This window comes from Vulpes lagopus, chromosome 23, assembly GCF_018345385.1.
Source record: "Vulpes lagopus strain Blue_001 chromosome 23, ASM1834538v1, whole genome shotgun sequence".
NCBI lineage: Eukaryota > Metazoa > Chordata > Mammalia > Carnivora > Canidae > Vulpes > Vulpes lagopus.
The window spans coordinates 52462272-52486046 of NC_054846.1; the positions used below are offsets into that span (position 1 = coordinate 52462272).

General features: G+C 36.8%; 1 protein-coding gene across 2 annotated transcripts in view; it reads right to left on the reverse strand.

Moving 5' to 3' along the window:
• Window positions 1-23775, reverse strand: part of AGBL4 (AGBL carboxypeptidase 4) — a 1348432-nt gene that overhangs the window by 898998 nt on the left and 425659 nt on the right. The gene's annotated exons all lie outside the window — the stretch shown is intronic.

Sequence of the window (23775 nt, forward strand, 5' to 3'; positions counted from 1 at the left end):
ACATAACGTGGTAAGTGCTATGATATAGGATGTTCAGGGGAGCTGTGTAGCAGTCAGGTATATATGCTTTCAATCTGGAAGCCAATGTATCTATGACAATCCAGGCCCTTCCTAACTGTACAAAATTCTGAAAACCAACACTTTTCAAACAGACTTCCATTATCTTTCCATCAGAAGCTTCTCCTCATGACCTATGACTCCATGACCCCACACTGTTCATTCATTCAAACAATATTTAATGAGCAACTGCTGTGCTCCACAAACTGTGCTAAGCACTGAGGTTACAAAGTTGAATAAGCAGAAGAGTTCCCTGCTTTCATGAGATTCAAATCTGACAAAAAAGAAAAAAAGAGAAAAACCTGCTAAAGCCTTTGATAAGATTGCTAAGCTATATCACTCATATCAGTAAACAATCTGACTTTTGCACACCCTTGCTGTGTGACTTTGAACAAGTTATATCACCTTGCCAGTCCTTGGTTTTCTCATCTGTGAAATGATAATAGTATTTACCTTATTCATTTAGCATTATTCAAAATCATATGACATCATGAATGCAAAAGCACCTTGAAAATTATAAAGGTATGTGAAAATATAATGAATTTTATTTGTCATTGTCATGATTAAAGGGAGTCTCTGATTTAACTAAAGGATTAATCATAATATTTTAAAATAAATACAATTGTATTGTTTTCTAATATTTGCAGTAACTAAAAGTAGGTCAATAAACTATCATTTAGTAAAGATCATTTGATGGATCACTTAAAGGCATAGATATAAAGTATTTATATTGATTTTATTTTTTTCTTTTTTTTTCCTTTTTTAATTTTAACTTTAATTTGTCAACATATAGTATAACACCCAGTGTTCATCCCATTAAGAGTGTTCATTACCTGTCACCTAGTGACCCACAACCTCCTCATTACCACATTCCCCCCACCCTCCCTTCAGCAATCCTTTATGTAAGTAGATGCTTCTGAACTATTCAAAAACAGTCAGATCTCTTAAGGGCTATAAAAAACCTCCTTTGCAAAGAGGTGTATACCATTATTTGCTCTACTAGGAATAAGTTTGCAGAGAACATCCAAACATTGGCCAAATTACTTCAGTTTTCGTATTAATTTAAACTATACAATAACTTTCCACCATTTAAAACTAAAGAATGGCAGTGGTATGCCACAGCAGAAGGAAAACATAATCTTTCCTCAGAATGCCAAACCTAAGTCCGGCTCTACCATTTGATGCCTATGATCTTGGGTGAATCCCTTAAATGATACTCAGCTTTCTGATCTCTAAGATATGCAAGACAGGCATAGTTATGTGACAAATTCACAGGGAGAATTAAGTGAGGTAAGATAGCACATCTGCTCTATATAACATACAGAGCTATTTTAAGTTAACTGATATCAATATCATTTTTAGTAGATATATTTAACTTCTACTTATTAAATGATCTTAAAAGGAGTACTTTTCCTTGATACCTGAGTTTATCTTATTTTATAGGTGAAAACACTGAAGGCTAAGAAGCATAAAACCAAAAATAGCACAAGGCTAGGGATTACAACATGTGAATTCTATTATTGTGCTTACCACCAATGGCTCTGAAGCCCAGTGCAATCATTTACCTTTTTTGAACTTCAGGATCCATTTTTGAAAATTGAGGGAAACACTCTACTAGATCACTATAAAGCTGTCAAAACCACAATGTGGTAAGCAGCAACTCTGGTTTCCTCACAAAGTTTTTTCAGGTCCAAGCCATATTAAGAGTCCAAAAGAAATTCACTGGTCCAAATGAGACTACCCAAATCTGATGAGTTTATGAAACTGAGCTTGGCAAGGTTACTAAGGATCTAAAATGGGAAGCAGCGAGTGAGATCTAAACCGAAGAGCAGACAATCCCAGAAAGTAGATTGTTTTCATTTTATTTGCTTTTTAGTCTAGTCCCTATGGCTGTTGGAGTGGGACAGCGAATAGGAGAGGGTGGAGGTGGGGGCATCAGTGGCATTTCAAAAATATATCTGCAGGGATCCCTGGGTGGCGCCGCAGTTTGGCTCTTGCCTTTGGCCCAGGGCGCGATCCTGGAGACCCGGGATTGAGTCCCACATCGGGCTCCCGGTGCATGGAGCCTGCTTCTCCCTCTGCCTGTGTCTCTGCCTCTCTCTCTCTCTCTCTCTGTGACTATCATAAATAAATAAAAAAGAAATTTAAAAAAATATATCTGCAGTGTGAACATATAAAGTCTTGCTCAGCTTCTAAGAACCTGAACAAAGCATAATCTACTAATCCCTTGGTAACGCTAGGTCAATGTTGGATAGAGCTGACCTGATATATCTATTAATGTCTCACTCTTTATTCTACACATCTCCAGGAGACCATGACAACCTGCTCACTACTCCTGCCTGGTAATACTTGACTCCCTCCTCTTATTAGGGCTCTTTTATCCCCTGGGTGCTAAAGTCACAGTGCCCAGAGCCTAAGGGCTTTCAAGAGCCTATGAAAATGGGTTGAGACCTAAAAAACAAACAAACAGAAAGTCTCAAAAATAAAACAAAACAAACTACTTGCAAAACCAAACATAGTAAACAGGAATTAAATAGCTACAAAAAAGTCAAGTAGCCAACTGAAATTCAATTCAATTCCTTTTAGAGATATATATTAATTTGATTTGATTTCAGAGGTCAGTATATTTTAATGTTTGGTATTATAGGTAAGTGGTAGGACTCAAAAAGTAAAAAGGCTAGGGCTTTCAAATGTCTTAATAAGGAACTATCTCTGACTTCCATCTTCATAATCTGTGCAGGTGGCAAGTCTCATGGATGTAGGAGGTATCCTTTCTAGTCTAATTAAGTCCATAGCTTATCCCCATTAACCTTCATTCCACCCTCCTCATTTGCACATTCTCTTTACCATAGGGCTAAAGCAGCTAAATGCTCAATAACAACATAAAATGAGTAGTGATACAAAAATTCAGAGGAGCTCTTGAGTCCCAGCGGAGGGCTACAGTAGTCAGGGAAAGATAAGTACTACGGTAAATAAGACCTCAGTAGATTTATTTGTTTGTCCTTTCAGCAAACATTTAGTGAGCATCTTATATGTGCCAGGCACTCTGTTAGGCACTGATTATCATATGAATGATAGTCTCCTTCCTCTAAAGAAGATTACAGACTAGTGGAGAAGACAACATACAAGACTAACTAAGTTAAGATATAATGAGATTAAGTGCAACAATAAAAGGATATTCAAAATGTTGAAATTACACAAAAGAGGAAGTCAATGTCTGGAGAATCTCATTGTAGGTAACAGTAGGACTTAGAAGGAAAATGGAACTTGGTAAAATAGAGCATTATTCTAAGCAGGGTAAAATTATGTAAACAAAGGCTTAGGAATGGCAGAGTACTTCCTATGATACATACAGTGTGAGCAATAAAGAGAATAATTTGGCTGATAGCATTCAGTAGGTGAAGCTAAAGCCATCAGCTGACCCTGTAGAAACCACCCAGAAGTTGTTTATTGGCCATTTTTCAGTTGTGTTATGAGGACAGATCTAGCAAACCTGTCTCCTGCCAGAAGCTTGACACTCCACACCATACCCCTTTCCCTCATCATACCATTGCAATTAAGAGTAAACCCAGGAGGCCTGGTCCTTTGCCTGACCTGCATGACCAAGGAGCAGGAGCTCCTAGCTGGGCAAAGGAAAAAAAACAGTTTGCCAGAGTGGAAAAAGAAAGAACACTGCGGGTTTGCATCAAGTCATCTGCTCATTGTGAATTGCAGCTTCCCCTCTCCTTCCTTGCCAGTCTCAGATCAGTCAGCTGTTGTCAAGGCTAGCCAGATAGGTCAAAAAAATTGTCCATGCTGGCTTAATTCTGTGGTGCTAGATACACTCTGGCACAAAAAACACTCTGCCTTGCGATCTTTACACAAAAAAAGAGATCCTCAAATTAGACTTACTACAGGTTAGACATATCACAGAATTGAAAGAAAAACTAGAAATCATTCATTCTAATTTTCCTATTTTATAGATGAGGAGACCAAAGCCCAAAGAAGAAAAGGGACTTGGTTTAATTCACTAGGAAGTCAAGCTTACAAGTAGGTTTCCTCATCCCCTTTGCAAGTATTCTTTCTTTCCACTCTACCAGACTGCGAGTATTTGTCCTCTGCCCAGCAAAGAAGTACCTGCCCCTGGGAAATGTTCAATGCAAAGAAGGAAGCAGGGTATACCTCAGAGGCAAAATGGGTATGCAGAAATGCACAGCAGTGCATGAGGGATCATAGCACAGGACTACTGCTGTAAAAATCAACCCTGATTATCTGAATTTCCTCAATCAAACTTAATCTTTGTAGTACCTAAGCCTTTTCTCCTCATTAGTATCCCGTTAACCCTTCAAATGATGACTTCAGCTGTATTTTCACAATGATCAGTGACAAATGTCATCTATAAACTGGATAGTTTGGTAAATATATCACTGGGAGACATAAAGGTTGTCAAGAATTCTTAGTGAGGCAGAAAGACACGATGGAATAAGAACAGGGTTGAGAATCAGAAGATTTTGAATCTGGTCACACCACTACTGTTTATTGTATGTGTGGCCCTGGACAAGTGACTGGAATCCTTTGTGTCTTGGCTTGATTTCCCCATCACAGATCTCTGAGTTGTGAAGAGTAAACAAACAGAAGAACAAAAAGTACTCAGACCAATACTTGGTTTAGCACTGGACCTTAAAGTATTGGCCCGTTTATAGTCTTAATTTATCTTAATTAAAAAAAAAATCTTGGCATTTGTTTGGTGTCTTTTAAACCAAGCCTAATTTCCCAAAAATTAAGAATATAATAACTAAGAACTGATATAAAGGAAAAAGGATTTTGTTCAGAGCAGATCCTCAACATGTAACACAGGCTGATTTCAATCCTTCCATTTGATTGATGTCAAGTCAAATTAATATAATGTAGTCAGACAACTTCATCTTACTAATGAATGAATCAGTTCAATATAGTTATCTTACAATTACCCAGTGTTAGGCAGGGTAAAATTGAACACAAAAATGAATAAACCATGATCCCTCACTTGGCCTAAACTCACATGTCAGTTTTATTTTTTTAAGATTTTTTATTTATTCATGAGAGATACAGAGAGAAAGAGAGGCAGAGACATAGGCAGAGGGAGAAGCAGGCTCCATGCAGGGAGCCTGATGCAGGACTCGATCCCAGGACTCTGGGATCACACCTTGGCTGAAGGCAGGCGCTAAACCACTGAGCCACCCAGGGATCTCCTCATGTCAGCTCTAAGTGGGTTCCTGTCTATCTTTTTCATGGCTATACCCCCAATGGCTGGTCAAGTGCCAAATAGCAAGAGGCTCAGTCAAGCTGGACAGGCTTGGGGTAATGATAAACATTATCATCACCTGCACCATTATGATAGAACTAACAGTTTCCTGAGTGGTCACTACGTGGTGTGGCAGACACTTGGCATGCATTCTATCATCTAACACAACAATGTGCAAGGTACGAGTGGATTATTCATCTTCTACATCTCTACCTTGCCTCGTCACCATGCTCTCCTACTCAACACTCAAGTTTTGGGATTCTAAGCACACACATTGAGCTCCCCACTACTAATAATAACAGTGAATCCTTGCCATGTGCCGGGTTCTGTTCTATACAAAATAGCTTCATTGACTCATTTCATCTTCACACCAGTCTATCAGGTAAGTACTGTTAGTATACTCATTTTATAGAAAGGATACATAACTTTCCAAGATCACATAAAACTAGCAGAGCCTAGAATTGCACATGAGAGTCTAGAGCCAAAGTCTGCACTCTTACTCTGCAAGTAAGAAAGAAAGGAAGTGAAAGAGTAACTTTAACGTGAAGCCACCTGGAGTTCTGGGCATAAGAGCTTGGTGGCAGATGTAGTTAAGGTTCTTATATCTGGCCTCAGGCCTGACCACAGTATAATGCTGGAATACCTGATATAGGGCCTTAAAAAGGAGTTCACATGATCACTACAGGCACATAGTTTCAATTATCAGACATACATTATGGTGTCTCTCTTCTTAACATCTCCTCTAACCCTCTGTCCAGAAAACTTCTATTTATCTTTCTTTTATTTACAGATTTATTTATCTATGAGAGAGAGAGAAGGACAGGGGACAGGGTGGAGGAGAGGAACAGGGAGAGAGAAAATCTCTAGTAGACTCCCTACTGAGCAAGGAGCCCCAAGTGGGGCTCCATCCCACGACCCTGAGATCATGACCTGAGCCAAAATCAAGAGTCAGACATTTAACCAACTGAGCTACCTAGGGTGACCCAAAACGTCCAATTATCTTTAAAGACACCTCCACAAAAGGCTTATCTCTACCCCTTCTTTGTAACATCATTAAGAGTTTGCTCATGCCTTTATTGAAGTAGCTATTACATTATCCTATAATCAACGATTTGTTCATCTTTCCCACTCAACTGTGAGCCCCTGATGGGCAAAAACCAGTCTAATTCACTCTAATAGCAACCTCAGCAACCAATAGTAGCTGGGATAAGACTAAATGGTCTAATAAAAAAGTATGGGCTTTGGGTTTACTGAAACCTGATTTTGCCCTAGCTCAAAAATTTGCAGCTACATCATCTTGGGCAGCCTACTCTTTTGTTCTCTCACCAATAAAATGAAGATAATAGTTATCTACTTTGCAAAGCTATTATTAGGAATAGTTTTATTCATTTAATTGATATTTACTGAGTACCAACTATGTGCCAGGGACAATTTTGGGTGCTAAGAATATGGTGGTGAATAAGAGAGACACAATCCTGCTTCCTTGCAATTTATATTCCGTTGGAGGATATAAATGATAAATACATAGACAAATACAAAAAATCTGATAAAAAGAATTACAGAGAATTAAAATTGAATGATATAATGGGCCTAGGTTATATGCATAGCTGCTTTAGAGTGATCAGGGAAGACTTTCAAAAAGCCAAGCCTTTACTGAGATCTAGTGATAAGAAGGATCAGAGATAGTGGAGCACCTTTCCAAGCAAAGGAACTGGCCAATGCAGAAATTTGTGGCAGTAATGAACTTGGTAAGTCTGATAAAATGAAAGAACAGCATTATGCCTAGAATACAGTAGGTAGAAAATGATACCTGATTCTGAGGAGATGAATAGGGCCCAGATCCTACAGGGATTTATAAACTGCTTTATTCTAAATGTGAAAAGAAGAAGTAAAGGATTTTTAAATAGATAAAACCTTAATTTGATGCATTAAAAGAGACTAACACACTATCTGATATTTGATCCCTTGATTCATGGTTGCTATTACTCTCAAAACAGTGATGATGTTGTAGGAGATCAAATAGTATTGGATCCCCCAGAGATTTTGAGTGAATAAAATATGGCTCGAGTGCCAGCTATGTGCAGGTCATTATACAATGTTCTAGAAGTAGGAATTAAGAATGATGCTCCAAAAGAGCTGAGGTTGATGAAAAGAGGTTCTCTGGCTCAGATCAAAACAGGACCTCAATCGAAGAAAGACAAACATTGTATGTTCTCATTCATTTGGGGAATATAAATAATAGTGAAAGGGAGTAGAGGGAAGGGAGAAGAGATGGTTGGGAAATATCAGAAAGGGAGACAGAACATAGACTCCTAACTCTGGGAAACGAACTGGGGGTCGTGGAGGGGGAAGAGGGAGGGGGGTAGGGGTGAATGGGTGACGGGCACTGAGGGGGGCACTTGACGGGATGAGCACTGGGTGTTATTCTGTATGTTGGCAAACTGAACACTAATAAAAAATAAATTTATTAAAAAAAAACAACAGGACCTCAGAGTAAAGACTATCCTGGTGATAGAAACAGCCTAAAGTAGAAGATCTCTGAGTTTTAGGGTATCGTTTCTTCTTGTAATTAATCTCTTCTCTCTCTTCCATGCAGCAGAGATGAAAAACAGGCCTGCAGTAGCTTCCTGTTTGGGCATCAAAATAAGGGAGACCATGAGAAGCAAGCAGAGTCAAGTTAGCCTCTATCCTACCTAGGTCTTAAGTAAAAGGGGGAAAAGGAGCCCTCTCTGATCACCAGGAAAGAGGCCAGACAGAAAGTAGCAGTACAGCCTGACTAAGAAGAAAGAACATGCCACTAGTCCAGGCATCTTGTGGAGAGGGACTCCATAGAAATCTAGTATGGAGAGTAGATAGCTACATGAAGATCACGATCCCGGCCTTCAGAATTAGCAACTGTTCAATAAATATCTATTAGGTGCACAAATGGGTTTTACTGCATAGCAAGACTTTGCTCTCACAGTAGAGGAAGATAACTTTGATCAACTAATTGTATCACTGAAAATTCTATGTTAAACCATTAAAAAGATATAAGAAGAACAAACTACAAAATCTGGAGAATCTGGTCTGTTTTACTGCTGTTGTCCTTGATTTTACATTTGCACTTTGTGTGTCTGGGGATGCTCACTTTAGAGATATTCCACACAAATATAAACAGAAACCTTTAAACTGTGATCTGAACAATGCATTAAAAGCTGCATACTATAGGGGCACTTGGGTAGCTTAGTCAGTTGAGTGTCTGACTCCTCATTTTGGTTCATGTCATGATCTTGGGGTCATGAGATTGAGCCCCACACTGGGCTCCATGCTCAACACAGAGTTGCTTGGAATTCTCTTTCTCTCCCTCTGCACCTCCCCTAACTCACCCTCTTTCTCTCTCTCTAAAATAAATAAAGCTTTTAAAAAAAGCATAATATAAATTGTTTTTGCTTAAGAAAAGAAATTAAAAAAGGAGTATCTAATCATTCATGTTTATTGACTATTGGGAGTCTCCTCTCTTTGGATAGTCAAACTCACAAATAGATATATATGTGGGTACCAGAGATACCAGTCATCAGTGCCTTTGTATCCACTATGAAGCATCAAATTTAAATGCAACATTAAAAAAAACGCCTCATCCCTCGTGACAAATCAATGTCTAAAAGGATAGTCAAGTGGCTGTTTAGCAGAGGATAACAAAGAGTTTGGAATATACAATATGACAGAGTTCTTTCTATGAACATCAATTACAACAGGGCACTGGTTATTTTGTCTAGAAGAGAATTATTTATTCTCCACATCTGACACTGTGCATGTTATCTAATTGACCAGTAATAGCATTTTCTGTATAATATTCAGTGACAACTAAAAGGTAAAAACAGTAGTAAAAATATATTTTCTTAAACCAAGTCAGGCAGCAGCCAGATACACTAAAAACAAAATATATCTTAATTTGTACATGATTTTAGAAGAAAGAAAATATTAGATTAATGATATTATACTTGGAAATGATACATCTTTTCTTTCATTTAAGTAACATTGGTTGAGCAACAACTATGTTCCAGACCCTGTGCTAGAAACCAGAAATACACAAATAAGACCTATCTCTGACTACCAGAAGCTTACAGGGTAGACATACTCTATGCAACTAATTCTTATTCAGTGTTTTCAGTCCTCAAAGAGAGAAAGGATTCAGGTGCTAAGAGAGAATACTGTTTTCTTTCTCATGGTCATTTCCCAAGGGCTCTAGCCCTACCAAGTGACAGGTACTAGAGACCTATACCCTGCAACTTAGTCCTACCAGTCATGAGGCCCATAAGCACCAAGGATGTATATGAAGAACCCAATCCATACCAGAGAGTGGGATATGGAATTAGGCTTATAGCCCTGAACTAAGTGCTCAGTGCCTGGAAGTAGGTACCACTTATTCATTCATTAACTGACAAACATTAACTGAGTTTTTTATTAGATGTTGGGTCCTGAGCTTCCATTTACCTACAGCCTTCTTTGTAACCTCCACAGGTGCCAAATTCATCTCATTCAAGTTATGCAAAGCTCTTAGTTTTCACTTTAGAAACTAGTAAGATTTTCTATGAGAGTGAAGTTCTGCTTTAAACCCCATCCCATTTGACTGAACTGGTTACAACTCTCATAACTCTTGTCAACTCATTCTCTCAAGGCATTTGTCACTCTTCCCTCTACTTCATCTACTATCTAGAATGGTACAAATATAAAACATTAGCCAGAATGAAGACTGCTAACCATGAAATATGCAAATAGCTTTGCTTCATCCTATAAATACTTTTAAACCTGTCCTACTTAGCACAGAGGAAATACTTGAGATGCATCTCCAGCCCTTCATTATCAAGAATTAGACTTCTGGCCACCTGATGAAAAGGGGTATATCTGTGGCAGCAAGTTTGCAGTATGAATCTTGGTCCCAAGTCACAGCTAATTGATTGAATTAAACTAACCATATTTTCTTCTGTACGAAATCAAAATTAGGAGAGATAGCTAGTCTCTAGATGTTTGGCCCCTTACAAAATGACTTATTTTTGAGATGCTGAGGAATAATGATTGGGGGAGGGGAGCTTAATGACCAATATGATGCACAAAGTAGATTATAAAATAGAATTATGGGGTTTTGTAGGGTCATCACATTCTATTACAGGGAAGAAGCAGAGAAAACCTGTCTCTAAAACGAGAGGAACAACACCTGACTTAAGGAACAATGAGAGTTTCAAGACCCTTCATGAGACATGGTTACCCTTGGGGTGTGAAACACTTTTGTATCTTTTAATAAACTCCTTTAAAAAAAAAACTAGCACTCAAGCTACTTTGGTTCCTATCACTTACAAGCAAAGAACTATAATTAATTAGCACCTCTATATGATTTAGTCCCACAAACTTGTGTCTTTATCTGTTCCATTCCCTCCTCTACCCTAATGACCAGCCTCTGAGGTACTAGCATAACATAAGCTGGCTCATTCATTCATTCACTCACTCACTCTACTTACTCTTAAAAACATTTACTATGCATCAGGTACTATGCTAAATGATAGACTTAGATGACTAAAATATAATCCCTGTCCTCATATTGCTCACTGTCCTATAGGAGAGATAAACAGGAAGGTAGTAAGTAATTATAATATAGAATGACTGGGGTTAGAATAGTAGTAAAACTTACAGCATGGGAGAACCAAAGGTTTAGGTGGCATCCAAAAATTTAGCTGATCAGGAAAAGACTCCCAGAGTGAATGACATTTATAGGATGAGTAGGAGATTGCTAGACAAAGAAAAATGTAGGGGAGGCAGGAATGATATTTCAAGCAGAGGAAATAGAATGTACAAAAAATAAGGAAGTTAGAAATCTTAGACTTGATAGATAGGGAAAAACAAGGAGTTCTCTATGATTGGAGCTTTGTATGTGTAGGCCTAAAAAGAATGAAGTGGCAGGAGATGAACTTAGAGAGATAGACAACACATAGGTCACAAAGAATCTTGTATATGAAGCTACAAAACTTGAACTTTATTTTGAATGCTACAGAGTCATTGAAGAATTATGGACTGAAAAGTTTAAAAAACGAGTTATTTTAGAAAGATTGTATCAACAATCTGGAAGATGGACCACAAAATTGGAGTGGGAGGCAGTAATGAGAAGAGAAAACCATAAACACAAGAGGCCTGGGAAGAAACCTAAGCAAGCCAGTTAAGAAGAGGTGAAAGCCTGGAATTATAGTAATGGGATTAGGGGTAGGATTGCCTTTGGGAGATAATGAAGAATATAATCTGGTAGACCTGATAAATATTTAGATATTGGGATGAAATACGGAAGAATCTGAAAAGACTTAAATGTTTCCATACTGGATGACAGCTGGGAAGATGGCACCCTGAATGAGTTATGGCACAAAAGAAAAAGAACAAATGTAAGGAAATAATGAGTTCAGTTTATACCAGTTGAGTTCAAAGTATATGTGAAATGCCCAAGTATACATGCGTAGTAGGCAGTTATAAATAGGGGCATAACTTTCAGCAGACAGTTAAGGGCTAGAGATAAAAGATCTGGGATCTTACTGAATCTGAGTGTATATGAGGACATAAAAGGGCAGTGCATAACATCAGCAGACATGGAGATGAGAGAACAAGCCTGAGGAACACTGGTATTTATGGAACCACTAAAGGTACAGAGGTATAAAAAGAACATAGAATGTTTTGGGAAATGCAAACCCACTAAGATGGATGAAAAGTAGGGTGCAAGAGATGCAGGAGATGGGACTGGAAAGGAGGATAGGGCCAGGTCATGGAGGTCCTTTGTGTAATGATATTTTGTACAGGGGGCTCAAAATATATCTATTGGAAGAATAAGGGACTTTCTTGATTCTATATATGATAAAAACTACTGAACATTTTTAAGAAAGAATTTTACTTTATTGAACCTAAATCATCATCATCTTATCATCATCATCATCATCATCACTCTCCCTTACATATAGTTCCGGTGTTGCTTTTAAGAATTTCCATGATGCTGTCATTTAGAACTCGTGAAAACTCTCTAAGATAATTTTTTAAAAATATTCCTTTTATAGATGTAATGCTTAGATTTAGGAGGGTGAAGTAACTAGCTAAAAGCTAGCAAGTATAAGAGAATCCTCAATCCCAATCTTCTGACTTCCAGTTCAGTGTTCAGTGTACTACTGCCATCACTCTGAAGTAATCTCCTAAAGTCACATAGTGTTTTAGGACTGGAAGAACATTCACATGCACTGTCATATTTGATAATACTCGTGTTCACACAGGATAGCGTAAAGAGAGATTTAGTTTGAGAGGCTTCCTGGGACTCAGGACTTTCAGTGCTAAATCTGAGAAAGTCCCAGACAAACCTGGACTTTGATCACTTGGCAAGGTGATCACTCCTATAGATTTACTATCTTCCTGAAAGAGTAAATATAATGAAATGATTAAAAACATGAACTCTCATGTCAGACTGCCCAGATTCAAATCCTGGATGTACCTCATACTAGCAGAGTGACTAGAAAATTACTCAAAATATGGGTGCAACAGCTATCTCGTTTATTAAAAAAATGAAATAAAAACACCTGAATTTTGAAGATTAAATGAAATGATAATATAATAATATATAAAAGTATATTAGATAATATATGTAAATATCTAGCTGAATACCTAGCACAGAACAATCGACTTCAAATTTCTCATCTTACATGTATTCTCTCTTCTTTTCTCATAGTTTGCTTCTTCACTACATTTGGACTAAGATTTTTGTTTTTCAATTTTGATATCAAGGGAGAGCAATTTTGTGTCTCTGGAGAGTGACTCCATTGGGATAAGGAACAAGGGAACTCAGCATCTAAATCTCTACAAGTGTTACTGCTCTGAGGCCCTGGGCTGCTGAGAGCAGGGCTTAAGTGTTTAAGTCTGGTTCTCTTGTTTTGTGATTTGTCACTTGCTCTCTCTGGGTTTAATTTTTTTCATCTGCAAAGCATAAAGTTTTGACTAAGTGGGCCTCTTCTTACTTGGACATTCTATGATGTCTCCATTCCCTAGACTCTACTGAAAGGGTGACAAAAGTAACCAGCCCTAGTACAGCAATTATAGAAACCCTTTTAACTTCCAAAGCCTGGAGATAAAAAGTAGGAGAATAACCTAAAGACTTTTGTGGGACAGTAACAAAACTAAAATGAGTGTAACTTTCTTTAATTAAAAAATACTAATTCCTGAGCTTCCTGGGTGGTTCAGTTTAGTTAAGCATCTGACTCTTAGTTTTGGCTCTTGTTCTAATCTCATGCGCCATAAGATCAAGCCCTGTGTTGGGCTCCACACTCAGGGGGGTTCTACTTGGATATTCTCTTCCTTTGCCCTTTCCTTTTCTCTCTCTCAAAAATAAGTAAATAAATCTTTTTTAAAAATAATAATTCCCTATATTCCTTCTTAGTACAAGGCATTGTTCTGTTTTATATGTATCATATTCACATCATATTCTAATTCTCACAATAACTTTGTGATAAATTGTTATCTTCATAAATTGTTATCTTCACTTTACACATAAGGAAAATAAGAATCTGACAAGCTCTATAATTTATTAAAGTTACATATGTTAAAAGATGGAGGCAGATCTTTAATACAGTTATGTGTAAGTTAAAGGTCCATGGTTTTCCTATGATAGCACACTGCTATTGATAATTAATTGTCTCATCCTACCAAAGGATCTGGCTTTTAGAATATTGGCATCAGAGGAGATACAGGCATGATTTCACAATATCCTAAAAAACCAACATGGATATTCTAATATTTCAACCCAACATCTTGAATCCTGTGCTCATTTCACTGTTTCCTTTCCACACTGCATGACTGTAATCTCTCCCATTGAGTAGGACAGTTACTGGACCCATGTTTCTCTTCATATTATTATGAGTTCCAGAAAAATTCATTGCAGCTTTCCTGCCTCTTGATACAGTTCTCAGATTTGCAAGAGTATGTACCTATCATATTCTCTTCCTGCACTATTGTTTCTGGTATTACACGACAGTTCCGCTAGTGTTCCAACTCCTATCTCCACATCTAGTCTGTGTATAGGTCCTAGAAGTTACTGTGGAACTATAACTGGCTTTCTCCCAAGTCAGTGGCTTCTGAACCTCCCTGTTCTCAGTATTTCTTCCTCCTTCTCATACCACATCCAGCCAAGTGATCCAAATTCCTACTATTCTTCAATCTGAGTCCTGGGTTCCCACTACTCCTTCTGACTGTCCCTTTGAGTACTGCATGCACCTTTAAACTACTCATATTCCACACCATCAGCAATGTAAAAAGCAAATCGCAAAGATGAATGCTTAATCTTGATGATCATCTAAACTTCTTACCCCCATTGACATAAATGGTCCTTTCCCAGCAGTCCTCGGTGTCCTTGTACTTATTACTGTTCTCATTTCCATGATCTATTCTCAAAAGTGCAGCTATAGAGGAGCTTCAAGCACTACCTTAAAGTCTAGATAAGATGACTATTAAGTCCCTTCCTAAGTACAGACTTAAAGATTCTGGGTTATAAAGCCATGATTTTCTTAGTTCTGGGATCTCCAATTTATTCTCCTGCTAGTTTTGTTCTAATCACTTAAATTCCTGAGGATTATCATTATCATAAAAATCAAATTTCTATGTGCCTGGCTGGTATAGCATTAGATTTCTCTAGTATCTTAATGATTCTTTTTTTTTTTTTTATCTTAATGATTCTTAAGCCCATGCTTTCTTGCTTCAGCATCCATGCATTTCTTCAGATGTTGTCTGCTGGGTTCCTATTTTACAGTGACCTTCAATTTGAACATATTCCTAAATCCTAATTTTGGCATGGCTTTTAACAAGTATCTAGCCTCAACACAAGCCCTGCATAGCAAGGAGTCACACTGTGTGCTAGGAACAGAGTTAGGAAAGAGTAAAAGCATAAAATCTACAGATGTGGTGATTTCACCAAAGGATCTACGGTGTCTAAAGAGGATCATATTTCTATAATGTTCTACCAACTTCCTAAGTATAGCCACAGCTGTAATAAACATTTCTTGAACATCGACTAAAGCATTTTCCTACTAATGAGTTATATTCATTAACTCATTAAGTACTTACAAGAGTCCTGTCATGTAGGCACCACTGTTATTTTGCAAAAAAAGAACCATAGCACACAAATTACTTATGGGCAAAGAATTGGCATCAAACTGCCACAGTATGGTTAAGATAATGATGTTCTTTTTTTTTAAGATTTTATTTATTTATTCATGAGAGACACAGAGAGAGAGGCAGAGACACAGGCAGAGGGAGAAGCAGGCTCCATGCGGGGAGCCTGATGTGGGACTCGATCCCTGGACTCCAGGATCACGCCCTGGGCCGATCCACACTGAGCCACCCAGGGATCCCCAATAATGATGTTCTTAATATAGAATTCAATATATGTTTGTAAATTGATTAGTCTGAAAAGTAACTTGCAAAAAAAACCAAAAGAAGCAAACAAAACAGGCTTATATTAACCACTTCTCAACAGGTAAAAGGTACAATATTTGCAATGTCAACAATGCATATAAGCTATAATGACTTCAATTCAGCTGATACAGCCAATTGTGCCAGTGGCCCACCAGCTCCACACATGCCCCTCCCAAAGCCAAATATGTGATTAGGGAGGATAAGAGACAAATTTTAAGAAATATGTGATTAAGGAAGACAAGAGATTTTCTCCTGAGAGAAAGTAAGTCTTAAGTCCTCAGTCAAGTGTTTCAAAGTAGCACAGGACCCAAAAAGATGATGTTCCAAGACAGAAGAGGTCAAAGGTATACATGATAGAAGTTAATCAAAAGGACAACCTCCTCAAATCTGAGACAATCTCCCAGGTCAAACAGCTATGAGAGCCCCTGTTTGCAGGGGAAGACCTTTCCAGGCAGGGGAGGATTTTGCAACTGTTTATGAAGCTGAACTCCCCCTGTAAGAATCTCCAACTAATTTGGCAAGATCTCACCTACTCTGTACAAATGTTATATTTCAGTCTTCCAGGATTGAGAACCAACAGATCACATCATGAATCTGACAGTACTGCTGATGGTTAAAATGTTATTTAAATGGAGAATCAGGGGATCCCTGGGTGGCTCAGCAGTTTAGAGCCTGCCTTCGGCCCAGGGCTTGATCCTGGAGTCCTGGGATCGAGTCCCGCACCAGGCTCCCTGCGTGGAGTCTGCTTCTCCCTCTGCCTGTGTCTCTACTTCTCTCTCTCTCTCTCTCTCTCATGAATAAATAAAATCTTAACAAATAAATAAGTAAAGAAAGAAAGAAAGAAAGAATCAGAAAATCTTTACACATGGAAACGATGGTAAGAGTGTGTGTGTAAAATATTACCGAACTTAGAAATAGGACAATTTATTCTTTATAGCTGTAAGAAGACTTACAATATAGATAAAACTCCTAATTTGTCAGGATTTGGAATATAAATTAATATTTCAAACAGGATAATGAAAAAGTTATACCTTTTGTACCTGCAAAATGCCCTGACCTAGGATCCTAGGTAAAAACTATCCAATGTCATATATATATATATTTTTGCATTATAAGCTTCAGAGGTAGAATTTAGTGATCCATCAGTTACATATAACACTCAATGCTCATTATATCAAGGGCCCTCCTTAATGCCCATCCCTAGTAACCCCATCCTCCTATCCCCTCCCTTCCAACAACCATCAGTTTGTTTCTACAGTTAAGAGTCTCTTATGGTTTGCCTCCCTCTCTGTTTTAACTTATTTTATACACACACACACACACACAACACACACACACACACACACACACACACATCTTCTTTATCCATTCATCTGTGGATGGACATCTGGACTCTTTCCATAGTTTGGCTATTGTAGACATTGCTCCTATAAACAGTAGGGTGCATGTGCCCTTTTAAATCACTATGTTTGTATCCTTAAATAAATACCTAGAAGTGCAATTGCTGGGTCAGAGGTAGCTCTATTTTGAACTTTTTGAGGAATTTCCATACTGTTTTCCAGAGTGGCAGCACCAGTTTGCATTCCCACCAACAATATAAGAGGGTTCCCCTTTCTCTGCATACTTGGCAACATCTGTTGTTTCCTAAGTTGTTAATTTCAGTCATTCTAATAGGTGTGAGTTGGTATGTCATTGTGGTTTTTTTTTTTTTAAGATTTATTTATTCATGAGAGACACACACGGGAAGAGAGGCAGAGACATAGGCAGAAGGAGAACCAGGCTACTTGCAGGGAGCCTGAGGCAGAACTCAATCCCAGATCCTGGGATCACAACCTGAGCCGAAGGCAGATGCCCAACGCCGAGCCTCCCAAGTATCCCTCTCTCATTATAGTTTTGATTTGTATTTCTCTGATGCCAATTGATGCTGAGCATTTTTTCATGTGTCTGTTGGCCATTTGTATGTCTTCTTTGGAGAAATGTCTGTTCATGTCTTCTGCCCATTTCTTGACTTGATTTTTTGATTTTTGAGTGTTGAGTTTGGTAGGTTCTTTGTAGATCTTAGATACAAGCCCTTTATCTGATATGTCATTTGCAAATATATTCTCATTCCATAAGCTGCCTTTTATCTTTTTTGTGATCGTTTCCTTTGATGTGCAAAAGTTTTTACCCCAATAGTTAATTTTTTTTAAAGATTTTATTTATTTATTTATGAGACACACACACACACACACACATACACACACACACACACACACACAGGCAGTGACATAGGCAGAGGGAGAAGCAGGCCCCACTCAGGGAGCCTGAGGCGGAACTTGATCCTGGGACTCCAGAATCATGCCCTGGGCAGAAGGCAGGTGCTAAACCGCGAAGCTACCCAGGGATCCCCCAATAGTTAAGTTTTGCTTTTGTTTCCCTTGCCTTTGGAGACATCTCTAGCAAGAAGTTGCTGCCCTGTTTTCCTCTGGAATCTGATGGTTTCCTATATCACATTTAGGTCTTTCATCCACTTTGAGTTCATTTTGTGTATAGTTTTAAAAAGTAGTCCAGTTTCATTCTCCTTCATGTAACTTTCAGTTTTTTTTGGTTTTTTTTAACTTTCAGTTTTTTAATACCATTTATTAAAGAGACTTTTATGCATTGGATATTCTTTCCTGCTTTATCAAAGATTAGTTGACCATAGATGATGGTCCATTTCTGAGTTCTCTGTTGTGTTCCACTGATCTGTGTGTCTGTTTTGGTGCCAGTACCATATTGTCTTGATGATTACAGCTTTGTAATACAGCTTCAAGTCTGGCATTGTGGTGCCATCAGCTTTGGTTTTCTTTCTCAATATTGCTTTGACTATTTGCGTCTTATCTGGCTCTATAAACATTTTAAGATTGTTCCAGTTCTGTGAAAAATGCTGATGGTATTTTGATAGGGATTGCTTTGAATGTATAGATTGCTTTGGGTAGCACAGACATCTTAACAATATTTGTTCTTTCAACCCATGAGCATGGAATATTTTTCCATTTCTGTGTCTTCATCAATTTCTTTTATAAGTTTTCTATAGTTTTCAGAGTTCAGATCTTCTACCTCTTTGGTTACATCAATTCCTAGGTATCTTATAGTTTTTGGTGCAATTGTAAATGGAATCAATTCGTTGATTTATCTTTCAGCTGCTTCATTATTAGCATATGGAAATGCAACTGACTTCTGTGAAATGATTTTACATCCTACAGCTTTGCTGAATTCTTGTTGTATTAGTTCTAGCAATTTTTCAATGTCACATCTTGATTGAAAAGCCATCGTTTTATTCCCAGGCATTGATTTTGATAGACCATTAATATCAGAAATAAAGCAGTTTGGAATGACTCAGACAATTTGGGAATACACCATTTGATGCCTTGCCTTTCTGGTTATTGACACTTTTTATAAAATGACAGTACATGAAGCAGTATCAAATAAAGAGTTCAATGAAATAGAGTAGAAAATCTAGAAATGAACCAACTGAACAAAAGAACTTCATACATAAGAAAGAGAGCATTTGAGGGGCACATGGGTGGCTCAGGCTCCCTCCAGGGAGCCTGCTTCTCCCTCTGCCTATGTTTCTGCCTCTCTGTGCCTTGCATGAATAAATAAATAAAACCTTAAAAAAATAGATAGCATTTGAAACCAATTGAGAAAAGGATAGATTAGTTAATAATGGCTAAAACATCTGGTGGTGAACCATCTGGGAAAAAAATAAGTTAAAACTCTACTTGATTCTGCATTATTATAAATTACAGATATATTAAAGAATATAATGTTTAAAATTAGGTAGCTGAAGAAAATTAGGTGGCCACTCATATAATTATGTGGAAAAAATTCTAACTATAAGAGTAAATCAGGCAACTTAAAAGAAAAGATAGACCAATTTTATAAAAGCAAAAAGGAAGCAAACTAGAAAAGATTTACAAAATATATAGAAATGATTATAAGACATTTATAATCTAGCTAGCTTTCTAAAGCTTTCTGTCTGCCATTGCATATTGTGGTATTAATATTTTTTTACTGATTTTTCAACCAACTTTTCATCCATTTTAATGTAATAATGTTTCAGAAGAACACATTTTAGTGACCAATTGTTACATTCCTTTTTGTGGTTATAAGCAATTTTTTATTAATTACAACCTATAAAATAATTATGTAATTTTCATTATATCATTTGTATATTCTTTTTTTTGTCATTTGTATATTCTTAAATATATTTCTAGTGTTTGAGTTCCTTAAGCTATATAGCACAATTTGCAAACAGAATACAAACAGCAAATAACAAGGAAAATTAACTAGTTCTTAAAATAAAAGGATGGTTACTTGTGATCATGTCTCAACAAGGCTCTTCAAGGCCCTTGGGCGCCTATACTGGTGTTAGTAGGAATTCTGTGTTTCTTAAAATAGTATCACAGCATATCACAGCATATCACAGCAGCAGGAAGCTGAAAGTTTTATTTTCTTGCTTTTTAGGGTGATGAAATTGTCTAAATTTTTTATGTATATTTTTATCATTTGTATTCGGCTAAAAATAAGAGTATTGACAAGATAAGCACTGAGTAAGGTATAGAATTGTTGAATCACTATACTGTATACCTGAAACTAACATAATACTGTAGGTTAACTATACTGGAATTAAAATTTAAAACTTAATAAAAAATAAATGACATTTGCTTTTATCAAGCACTGCACACAACGACTGGAAAGCTAGTTTTTCTTAAGAAATAAAAAAGATCTAAAACTAATAATTACCATGAATACAAAATGACAGAAAATCATGAAAGGACAATTCATTAAGAAAATATAAACATATATACAAAAATATTCAAACTCACCAGTAATTAAAGAATTGTAAAATATTTTAAAAGCATAAAAATACTGCTTTGTCACTTAAATTGGTAAAGAGGCAAGATAGCAATAATTACCAATGTTGTTAAGGGTTGAGAAAAACAGTTATTTTTATTCAGTGCATGCTGAGTATACATTGACACAAACATTTCTAGAGGGCAATTGACAATAAGTGTTTTTAAAAATCTTTTAAGTACAAATCATTTGACCTAGCAAATGCACTACCTTGCACTTTTAGATTTTATATTAGGGAAATAATTAAAGATGTGCACAAATGCATTTATATGAGGATGGTTCAGTATAGTGTTGCTTATAACAAAAATAATATAAAGGTGAAAAAAACCCCTAAATTTCAAATAGTGTTTGCTTACAAAGTAATATAATATAGCCATTAAAAATTATGATAAATTCCTGGGGATGTCATAGCATAATGACTATAATTAACAATTCTGTATTGTATATTTGATAGTTGCTTAAGGGAATAGATCTTAAAAGTTCTCAACATAAAAAAAAATTGTAACTATATACACTGATGTTAATTATTTTTTTAGGATTTTATTTATTTATTCATGAGAGACACAGCAAAAGAAGCAGAGACACAGGGAAAAGGAGAAGAGAAGCAGGCGCCCCACAGGGACTTGACCCCAGGACTCCAGGATCACAACCTGAGCCAAAGGCAGATGCTCAACCACTGAGCCACCCAGGTGCCCCTGAAGGTATTGTGGTGATCACTTTGCAACATATACATACATCAAACCATTATGCTGTACACCTGAAACATACGTTATATGACATTTATATCTTTTTTTTTAATTAATTTTTATTGGTGTTCAATTTACCAACATACAGAGAAACACCCAGTGCTCATCCTGTCAAGTGTCCGCCTCAGTGCCCGTCACCCATTCCCCTCCACCCCCTGCCCTCCTCCCCTTCCACCACCCCTAGTTCGTTTCCCAGAGTTAGGAGTCATTATGTTCTATGACATTTATATCTTAATAGATGTAGAAGTCTATTTGTTGACATAAGATACGCGTGACATATAATTGAGCAAAAACTTACAAAAAATATATTATGATTTCAATTTTGTAAACCATCATTCATATCTAAATCCAGAAGAATATTTACTAAAACTTTTACAATTATATATAAGCAGATAGATTAAGGAACCTGTACATTTGCTTTTTTGTTTTTTTAAACTTATCTGTATCTTGAATTTTTCAAAACATATATTTGTTTAACTTTAAAAATTAATTTTTAAGAGCACATTACTGGATCATTTTCTAAGAAACATCAAGATATGCAGGGTTTTTTTTCCATTAGTTCCTGAGCCAATCCTCACACATACCTCAAATCTCCTGCCTGGCAATCTTTTCTACATTTGTTCAATGACTTTCTATTTTGGCTTTACCCTCCACTCTAGCAATACGCACCTTTGACTCCCTTGGCCTTGACTCTCTGCTTTGCTTCTTGAATTTTTCCTTCTGGATTTCACAAGGAAGGACCTGCACAACAAAGTACTACTTTGACCTAGTTCTGGGAGCCCCATATTTATGTAGAACCCTCATAGTTTTGATTTTCTGGCTTTTTCTTTCTTTAGCTTGACCTCCATTAGAACTCAACAAAATAAAAATGAGCGAAGGCTGATTTTGGCCTGAGTGGCTAAGGAAGTTTTGCGAGAAGGGGAGCCACTTGACCTGGGGTTGGAAAGGATTCAGTAAGGTTTGAGAAGTGGAGGTTTTGGAGAAAGGATAAAAACATTCCAGATGTACAGAGCAGCAGGCACACAGGCACAGTGGGAGGAAACAGCAAATAAACTCACCAGCTGGAGTGAAGGATTCATACTGGGGGAAAGGGCTGGAAGTGTAGTTTTAAGAAAATTGAGTGCAAATTTTGAACTTTGTTTGAACTGTGTCATGAGCTATGAGCCTAAAGGAAAGGACAGCTAATACAAAGAAAAGCCAAGCTAAATGTCAAGAAAAAATAGATTAATTTGAAATATGGCAAGAAAGAAAAAATGCTTTTCAACTTATGCCCAAAGACCTTGTATGCAATTAAAGGTCCTTCTCAAGCTGGTGTAAATTTAGCTTCCCAGATTAACCTCCCTCCCTTTCTTTCCCCATAAACTCTATTATGTTACAGTAAACAAATCTTTATAAATACACCTTATCTTCTTATTGTTCCATGACTTTGCATATTACTCCCTCTGTTTAGATCATCCTTTTCTTACTTTTCCAACAGGTAAAATTCTGTTTATTTTTCAAAGGCACAACACCAAAGTCAACTCCTCTATAAGGTCCTACCCTGATCTCTCCAGGCAAAAGTAATGACATCTGTCCCTGTGTCTCCTAAAATCTGTTCATTCAACTATTTGAGCACTTGGTATTCTGTATGGTTATTGCAGATATGTTGATTCTTCCACTTAGACCAGTACCCCTTAAATAGCCAGGATAATCATCATTTGTTCATTAAAGATGACCATTTGTTTATCTCTGAATCCCAAAATTTAACACAAAGCCTAGCAAATAGTAGGAGCTCAATAAATATTTGTTAAATGCTAAGCTAAAGTTAGGAAAAGGATAGATACTATATACCAATTGAAAGAAATTGGGTTACAGACAAAAGTATATTTGAAAATAAAAGCTTATGAAGGAATTAAAAATTTATCTCCCATTTAATGAAAATAAATAATGGAAATAAAGTAAATGAGTTGAACAAGTTTATTGTAATATCTTGTTTTCCTTAATTTTCTAACTTCTATATACCCAGAGTGGGCAGTATTATTTAATAGTGATATTTAAGTATTATTTTAGTCATTCAACTAAATTTCTTTTAATTAATAAATGCCTTTTAAATTCCTAGCCTATATAACATTAAGCTAAATCCAATTTTCTTAAATCACTTAAGTCCATAGCATAATGAATAGATAGGCTTAATTTTTCTTATTATACTAATACGACTAGGGGGGCCAAGTTTATGATGTAATAATTCTACTGTACCAAAATACAGTAAAATAAGGCTTAGAGAAATCAACAGGTAACTGATTCCACTTTTCTAAAGTGGTTTTTGCTCCATACAAAACAGAAGACAAATCAAGCCGGTGTTAAAATGCAGCTTCCTTTTTCATAATACAGGAA